The following is a 9,803-nucleotide window of genomic DNA, read 5'->3' as shown; positions in this document are numbered from 1 at the left end:
ATATACACAAAATTCATGTCACCAAATTTTGTTACGATCGGTCCATAATTAGTCATAGCTTCCATATTGACCCGCTTTCGAAAATCGCTTTAACGTGCATAAATCGCTTAAAAATGTTGGTATACACACAAAATTCAACACAGTAAACTTTAATATAGACATAAATCACACGACCTAATTTCATGGTGATCGCTCCATAATTGGTCAAAGCCCCACTTCCGAAAATCACTCAAAAATATAAATTATTGAAATTTTAAAAGAAAAATGTTTTTGCTCTTTCACTTAGTGTAGGGTATTATATGGTCGGGCTTGACCGACCATACTTCCTTACTTGTTTTTGTATGAGAACTGCCAGTTTATCGTCACGATAAAAAATAACCAGAGATTGAGAAAATGGGGGTAAATATATTGTAAATCTTTACGGTACGGGTAGCGAAGCACACCGGGTTTTAGCTAGTTTTATATAAAAGGAAATCATATTTAAATATCAATAAATATATCAATCCATAATTGAATATAGCTATAGACACAGTTCGAAAATCACTTTAACGAGCATAAATCTCTTACAAACTTTTGTATCCACATAAAACTCAACAGAAATAAATTTCATTAGACATAAATCAAAAGACCTAATTTCGTGGCGATCGGTCCAATATTGAATATAACTCCCATATAAGGCCCATTTCCGAAAATAACGTTAACGAGCACAAATTTCGCAAAAATGTTGGTACACAAATAAAATTTAACAGAAATAAGTTTCACATAGAAATAAATCACACGACCTAACTCGATGACTTTCGGTCTATAATTGGTCATACCTATAAGTCTCACTTCCGAAAATCTGAGTGTATGACATTATTTCTGTCTTTTTATAAACGAATTTCCAAATTTAAGTACGTGTTTTTACATAAAAAGGAACCAGTACAAATCCTTTTTTCTGCAGTATATTTAAAATACATTAATTGACGAGCACATCCTTTGTAAATTTGATCTATTTATCAGAAATGTCAGAAACAACTACTTAAATGACAAGTCGCGTACAAAAATAATTTAGGAAACGTTTTATGCCAACTAAATAATTTGTTTTTGTATTCACTAGAATTATGTATTTCAATTTGAATGTCGGTTTTGGTCACACATTAAATTTGGAAAGCCACAAAAGTTAAACGATGTAAATGCTGTTTGAATTAATAATAATTTCATTTATTGGTCATATTTAAATGTATTTAATATACTGTGCAATGTTGAAGGCCATTATAATTAGTCTCAAATATAATTTTTTTAAACCACTTTATTAGTATCAGTTATAATATTGAAAGCATTTTCCTCAACTTTTATTTTAAATTATTCTAAACCAAATTCAATGACTGTCAGAATTTAAAATAAGATTAAATATTTATATTCTCTTTTTCAATGAAAGAAATATTGCAATCATTTATTTTTGGTAGCTTATATTATTTTGATTTCGTTGGCTAAAAATACACAGTAGAAAAATGCATGTCGGGACAATGCACATGTTGATAAAATTGGCGGAAATTTATAAATAAAAAAACTGTTATTTTAGAATAATAAAATAAATTATCGGTTATGTAATCTGCCTAAGAATATGTTTTTGGAATGCAAACGGCATACGCCAACACAAAAACGAACTCGAATATTTTCTGAAACTCAAATGGTTTCTGAAACTCATTTGACGTCCAGAAGTTCCTTTCGAATAAATGGATATGTAATATATGACACCAAAAATCCCAGAGGAAAAGCATGCGGAGGCTCGGCAATTTTAATAAAAGCTCGAATCAAACACTACTTAATGTGTGATTTTTGCGAAGATTATCTTCAAGCTACTACAATCTGTCTTGAAGATTTTCATCGAAACTTAGTGATTTCATCGATATACTCACCCCCTAGATTCTCAATAACAGAAAGTCAATATAATATACTTTTTTAAATCACTAGGCCCCCGTTTCCTGGCTGCTGGCGATTATAATGCTAAGCACTCATTCTGGGGATCACGACTGATTACCCCTAAAGGTCGTGTTTTGTTCGACTCAATTTCTAAAATGGGTTTGCATGTGCTTTCGAGCGGCCAACCTACTTACTGGCCTACTAACCCACGAAAAATACCGGATGTTATTGATTTTAGCGTGATGAAAAATATCCCTAGAGAAATGATTCAAATTGAATCCTCGCTGGAATTATCTTCAGATCACTCACCCACAATTATTACTTTATTGAGCCCCCTAGAAATTGTATCCCCGACTGATAATTTAGCGATGGCAGGCACAAGAATAAATTGGCTCAAATATAAAAAATACCTCAGTACACATTGCTCGGAAAACATACCGCTAAGAACACCAGAAAACATCGATCACTCTCTTATCAATTTCGATAAAAATCTCAAACTGGCTGCTCAACATGCTACCCAAACACCCCGAAAATTCAGATATAATAAAATTAATTCTGCAGATGTCGAACGGCTCTTAAATGAAAAAAGAAGATTTCGAAGAGAGTGGCAATTGCACAGATCCCCCCAACTAAAATCGAAGCTTAAAGATTGTATAAAAAGACTTAAAAAGCTCTTGGAATTTCGAAAAATGGAATCATTGAATAAATATTTAGAAAGCCTGGACGCAACCCCACAATCGGATTACTCATTATGGCGAGCAACAAAAAATCTTAAAAGACCCGTTATATGTAAGTCCCCCTTGCGAAATTCAAGTGGTGCTTGGGCAAGAAATGATACTGAAAAAGGGAATCTGTTTGTTAACCATTTAAAAAAAGTATTTACACCGAACACATCAAACGAAGCAATTGAGTTGCCACCTGTTGCACCCCATTTTGGAGCAGTCGTACCCCTACGTTTTGAGATTCGAGAGATCGAAAATGCTATTGCTGATTTAAATCCCAAGAAAGCGCCTGGTATGGATAAGATCAGCAACAAGATGCTTATGGAGCTACCCCGGATAGCAATAAAAATAATTCTTTTTATTTTTAATGCTATATTACGACTTGAATATTATCCTCCAGAATGGAAGGTTTCACTGGTTACCATGATACCCAAGCCGGGAAAAGATCACACAAAAGTAGAATCATACAGACCCATCAGCCTATTGTCTAATATATCAAAGCTATTTGAGAAGATACTTATGAACAAGTTGTACCCGATGTTAACTGAAAACAATTGTATTCCGAATCATCAATTTGGATTTAGAAGAAAACACAGTACTATCGAACAAACCCATAGACTTGTAAATATGGTGAGAAAAGCGTTTGAAGAAAAGAAATACTGTTCTGCACTCTTCATCGACATCTCTCAAGCGTTTGATAAGGTATGGCATGCTGGATTAATATACAAATTGAGTCAAAATTTACCGGCAAACACACATAAGCTGTTGGAAAGCTATTTAACTGGTCGAACATTTAAGGTTAAAGAGGGAAACTTTTTAAGTACTGCACAACCCATTGAAGCTGGAGTCCCCCAAGGGACTCTTCCTGGGACTCTTTTTATATTTGATATATTAGTCTAATATGCCAACTAACAACCGCACTCATACATCAACATTTGCTGATGATACTGCTATTCTAAGCATTCATGAAAACCCTCAAGAAGCGTCTCTTTACTTACAAAACCACATATTTGAATTAGAAAAATGGTTAAAACAATGGAAAATTAAAGTCAACGAGCAAAAATGTACACACATTATATTTACATTGCGTAGAGAATCATGCCCCCCTATTCATATCAATAACCAAATAATAATTCAATAATCGGAAGTGAAATACCTCGGAATACATCTGGAAAAGTCAAATAGATGCAAAGTTGACTCAAATGAAATTGAAATCAATTCAAATTAATTGGCTTATTGGCAGAAACTTCACACTTAGTTTAGATTGTAAACTTCTACTTTATAACATGATCATAAAACCGATATGGTGTTATGGCATACAGTTATGGGGCACGGCCTCAGTGTCAAATGTAGAAAAGATCCAAAGACGCCAAAACAAGTTTCTAAGAATGATCACAGTTGCCCGCTGGTACATCAAAAACGCGAATATACACAAAGATCTAAACGTGCCCATTGTAAAAACTGAAATCTCGAAAAATATACAAAAATATTTAAAAAAAAACTTGGAGTTCACACAAACCCGCTGGCCCGCAACATATTAGATAACCTTGGCCACACTCGATTAAGAAGGAGGGACACAGCAGACCTAATCTAGAAGGAAGAATGCAAATTTAACCAAAACAACCATGAATACAAAATTTTTTCGTCCGGCACTGGCTGGACTAATTGAATAATAATATTAGATATAAGATTTGAACCACTTATTGTTAGTTCATTAAATAATGAAGATACAATAAATAAATGATGATACAAAAAAAAAAATGTAATCTTATGAATTTATTAATTTACCCAGTTGGGCACGTCTTCAAAATGATAGGTGCACGACAATACATATTCTTCGACGACATATGAGGGACATCCAGAACAAATCGTCAAAGACTTTTTCGAACAAATGTCGCGAAAATCGTGGCCGACTAAAAGGGAGACAATGTCGCTTAGTTTGTCGTTTATACAATAACAATGAAAAGTTTGGTTATAAGTTAACAGAAGACCACATTCAAGACAATGTCGTTCAAATTTTCGTCAGCTTTCAAGACATGTCGCTCATCTTTATATAAGACATGTCTCCAAAACGACTGAACCGATTTTTATGAAATTATGTATGTATGTTTGGAGAATAGGTCGTGAAGTATATTTTATACCGCTATGTCATTAGGGGTAATTTTTTTACAAAATTTTTTTTTTAATTTGTTTTATTTGGAATAAAAAACAAGTAAGAAAGTACGGTCGGTCAAGCCCGATAATATAATACCCTACACTAACTAAATGTGCAAAAATATTTTTCTTTAAAAATATCAATAATTTATATTCGTGACTGATTTTCGGAAGTGGGCCTTATATGGGAGCTATGACTAATTATGGACCGATCACCATGAAATTAGGTCGTGTGATTTATGTCTATATGAAAGATATTTATGTTGAATTGAATTGTGTGTATACCAACATTTTTAAGAGATTTATACACGTTAAAAAGTGATTTTCGTAAACGGGTCTATATGGGAGCTATGACTAATTATGGACCGATCATGGCAAAATTTGGTGACATGAATTTCGTATATATAAAACATATTTGGAGCGAAATTTGTGTTGACACCTATGTATATAAATTAAACATTTATGACCGATAAAGTCCAATTTCGGGAGAACATTTGTATGGGGGCTAGGTGAAATAATTTACCGATTTCAGCCAGTTTCAATAGGCTTGGTCCGAAAAAATAATATGTACTAAATTTGATCGAAATATCTTCAAAATTGCGACTCTGCGCACAAGGTTTACATGGACAACCAGTCAGGCAGCCAGCCGACCAGCCAGCCAGACGGACGGACATTGTTTAGTCGACTCAGAAAGTGATTCTAAGTCGATCGGTATCCTTTAAGGTGGGTGTTAGGCTAATATTTTTGGGCGTTACAATCATCTGCACAAACGCATTATACCCTCCGGTTTTAGCCGCCATTTTTTATTTTTTTTTCTTTACAAACCATCTCCTGAAAATTTCGAATCGAATAAAAAAAAAATCAGCCAAATCGCCCCAGCCGTTCTCACGTGATGACATTACATACATGGACCATTTCAGTTTTATATAGTATATAGATGTATATTTGGTAGGTATGAGAATTGGCCCTGAACTATATTTCATACCGCTAGAACCAAGATATTCACTAGAAATAATTTATACGGTAGAAAAATTTTTGCCGGGACAGCTAGTAACTTATATTATTATCAGGTATAATTGTATTTAAAGTATTCAAATTATCACTAATATACAAATAATAAACAATTTCAGCATTTATTCGGATTAAACAAAATGCTAAACAGAAATAAAATACAGTACGAGACACAAATGTGTAAATAAATTTGGAAATATCTATAATTTGAATTTTTATGCTCAACATTTACCAATCTGACAATATTTTTTACACAAAATACAAAAAAACATACAAAAAAAATTAATTTCAAGTTATGGCATTTAAATACCAGGATATCAAAAAGTTAAAAACTGAATTACACAATTTTGTCGCATTTTCTTTAAAGTTAAATAAACTTGTTATTATTATTTAGAAAAAGAACAATTTTAATCAATTTCATTAATGACAGTTAGTTAAAACATGTTACTAGTTAACAATTTACAATTCTTTAAGGAATATTGAATATGAAGAAGATTATCACCGAAGTTGCAAATTCTGTTACCGAGCAGCTGAAAAATGGTATCTCCCATCGAAAAATATCCACCAAATTCAATATTTCTTTTAATCTGTTGAGAACATAGCGAATATATGTGGTTTGGCTTTTCCAGCGCCAATTTGTGGACGGAATTCAATTCTATTGTTAAAAGATGGTCTCACTGTATAACGTCTAGTTGCATCAGGAGAAGAAAATAGTCCCCGTGAGGTACAACCAAAACTATCTTCATGCTACCAAATTAAGATTTCAAAACGTGCATCTCTTAGAGAAATCAAAAGATGTGGTTTTTATGCAATAAAGATTGTTAAAAAACCTCGTTTAACTGAAAGACACAAGTCTCTTCGACTAACATTTGTAAATTTTTTTAAGAAATGGACCTTTGATGATTGGGAAAAAGTTATCTGTACAGATGAATCGAAAATTAACCATTTTAGAACTGATGGACCAAAATATGACTACCAAAAACGAAATGCGCCATTAAAAGACCGTGATTTTATGACGACTATGAAATATGGTGATGGAATATTGCCATTTTGTGGTTGTTTTTCTGCGAAAGGTGTAGGAAAACTCCATAAAATTGGTAGTAATATGAATGCAGAAATGTATATAGACATTATCAAGACAACAGATGTGGATAGTCTGAATGATTGGCGTGGACAAATTGAAAACACTGTAATACTACAAGATAACGACAACAAACATAAGTCTAAAAAGACGCTTAATTTTTTAAAAACCGCCAAAATTACATTGCTAGATTGACTCCCACAATCTCAGAATTTAAATCCGATTGAGAATTTGGTGCGTTTACGTCGCGTTTATAATTATCAAAATGCATTTAGAAACACAACTCAGCTCTAGGAGCGCTCCCATGATATCTAGGGATCTATAATGCAAGAAGAGTGTCGCAAACTGGTGGTGAGTATGCCCTCCAGAATTCAGGCTGCCATTGACGGGAAAGCAGGTTATTCGAAGTACTAAAAAAGTTACTTTAGTAATCTGCGCCAAAAGTGTGTAAATGGGTTGCAGTTATTTTTTTTAGATTACTGGAGTATAATTAAGGAAATATTTTATTTATTTAGTCCTAAAATATCCTTAATAAATATTGTTTAAAAAAACACAAAACGTTTCTTTATAAACATTGCACTTTAAAAATGGTGTCACAAAGTGTAAATATATGACCATCATTTACACATTTTTGTCTTACACTGTATATTTCTGAATTTTTTAAACTACATATATGAGTGGTTTAGTTTAGTATTTATCACCAAGCATCGAGCAATATGTAATACCTACTATACAATGTCTTCTACTTTAAATCGTTAACAAGTGAGACATCCATTTGGTAAAATGTCAATGCATTTGTAGTATTGTTTATTGTTCAATTATTGTAAATTACACAGAAAAAGGATTCAATATAAATAGTATGATTTCACTTCATTGACTTCAATTCATAAATACAATCTTAACCCAGCTATACTGACTTTATTTTATACTACACAGAAAGAAAAAAGCACTTCTAAATTTAAGTTTATTTTACTCAAATTTAGCCAGAATTGTACTTAAAAATTTAAGTACGATTCATACTCATTTGTACTTAGAATAAGTATAAACGGGATTGATTAAAAAAATCAAGCGGAAATGTTCTTAAAACAAGAACGAAATTTTTGAATTAAGTAAGAAAATCTTGTTTTAAGTACAAGTGAGAAGTTAAATCAAGTAGTTAATTCTTAAACTTCAAATTAAGAGTAAGATAACTTGAAATAAGAAAAAAATTCTTATATTGATCCATAATAGAAAAAGAGCGGTATAAAATTTACTCTCTGAGCTGTTCTCAAAGTAATTTTCTACTCGCGCTGTCGGTTAGTTACATGAACAAAGAAGCAATTTCATCAGTCTGTTTTGTGCGCTCCGTATTCCGTGTTGTTCTGTATTGTTTTCGGTCTTTTGTGTTTTTTTGTGTTGTGTGAAAAAAATATGAGTGAGGCAGAAGTGGTTCCGGACAAAGAAGACACCCTCCTGCTCCAGCTTCTCCAGGAGTTTCATCAGTCCAGTGTTTATGGGTATTTAAAAGGTAAGTCTATAATTTATTTATTATTGTGATTTATTTTTAAATAATACAGTTGTTCTATTTATAAAACATAATACAGCAAGTCAATCGAAAATTTTGGATAAGTTTCTTTGTACATGTTTTCTTTTGGCTTACTATATTATGTTTTATAAATAGGCTGTTGAATTTGCAACAAATTCTTTAAAAACAAAATAACGGTACAACGTCATATGTACATACAAATTTTTTCAACAAGAAATATTTTTTTTTATTTGTACTAACACACACATACATATGTAGTTGCGCATATCGTTTAGAAACAAGTTTTTTAAGACGCAAACAATAAAATGTGCACTTGTAAACAAATTATACAAGCATTTAGTTCTTAGTTTAAGAATTCTCGTGCTTGATGTTTGTGTGTCTATAATATAGACTCTATATTATATGCACACAAACACCTATATATGTATTTACATGTGCACAATTTGTTGTTTGCGTCGTTGTGTGGATTAGTATAAATAACTGCTTTTTGTCCATGAACTGATGGTTTTTTTGTTCCAAAATGAAAAATATGTTTCTTATTGCATAAATACAAGTACAGTCACTTAGAAAAAATATAAAAATAACTATACGATATTACTGATTTATCCTCATATTAATAAATAATTTTTAAATTTATCAAAGGTTTATAAAACGAATTTTGTATGGAAATATTGTTTTATAAACCTTTGAAAATTGTTTATGAATATGGGGGTAAATCTTTAATTTCGTATAGTTAATTTTATAAATGAATTTATAAACAATTTTCATATTATATCATTTGTTTGTACATTTTTAGCTTCTCAGGTTACATACAACAGCTTGCAATGGTGAAAACCTTAAGGAAGCAATACCTCCTCTTGTTCTTCGAATCGAATTTAGGATGAAGCTTTTAAGTGGAAAAAATTCAGGTAAGCATTTAGTAATACGGATTTTTGCAAATATAATTTAACAAATCTTAATCTTGTTCTATAGTTTGGCGTCGATGACTACACAATTTCTGTTCAATCCAAAGTTGACAACTGGCTAATTGAAGAAGATGACTTCCGTGGCAAACGAGTTGTAAACAAAGCAATACTATTGTTAAATTGTATTAAATTTAAAAAAAAAACAAAATAAAATTTATTAAAAATAAAAAATAATGTGTTTTTCTTAAATCAATCTTAGTTTGGCTTACATCAAGTACGAATTCGGGCTTAAATCAATCCTATTTTTGGATTATATCAAGTACGAATTCGTGCTTAAATCTAGTTCAGAATTCTTGAAACAAGCTCATTTTGCGTTTAATTCAATCTCGGACATTCTTAAATCAATCCGATTTTTGGATTATATCAAGTATGAATTCGTGCTTAAAACAAGTTTAGAATTCTTGAATCAAGCTCATTTTAAGATTAATTCAATCTCGGCC

The 9,803-nt window shown here is 31.7% G+C and overlaps 1 long non-coding RNA gene across 1 annotated transcript; it reads left to right on the top strand.

Annotated features, from left to right (window-relative positions):
• The first annotated feature begins 8,241 nt into the window (after nt 1-8,241).
• Nucleotides 8,242-9,494, top strand: LOC135954595 (uncharacterized). The gene is made up of 3 exons (XR_010576265.1): nt 8,242-8,380; nt 9,195-9,306; nt 9,371-9,494. It is a non-coding gene; the product is annotated as an uncharacterized LOC135954595 (long non-coding RNA).
• Nucleotides 9,495-9,803: the final 309 nt, after the last annotated feature.

This window comes from Calliphora vicina, chromosome 3 (genome assembly GCF_958450345.1).
Source record: "Calliphora vicina chromosome 3, idCalVici1.1, whole genome shotgun sequence".
NCBI classification, from domain to species: Eukaryota; Metazoa; Arthropoda; class Insecta; order Diptera; family Calliphoridae; genus Calliphora; species Calliphora vicina.
This window is presented reverse-complemented; position numbering and strand designations above follow the sequence as displayed.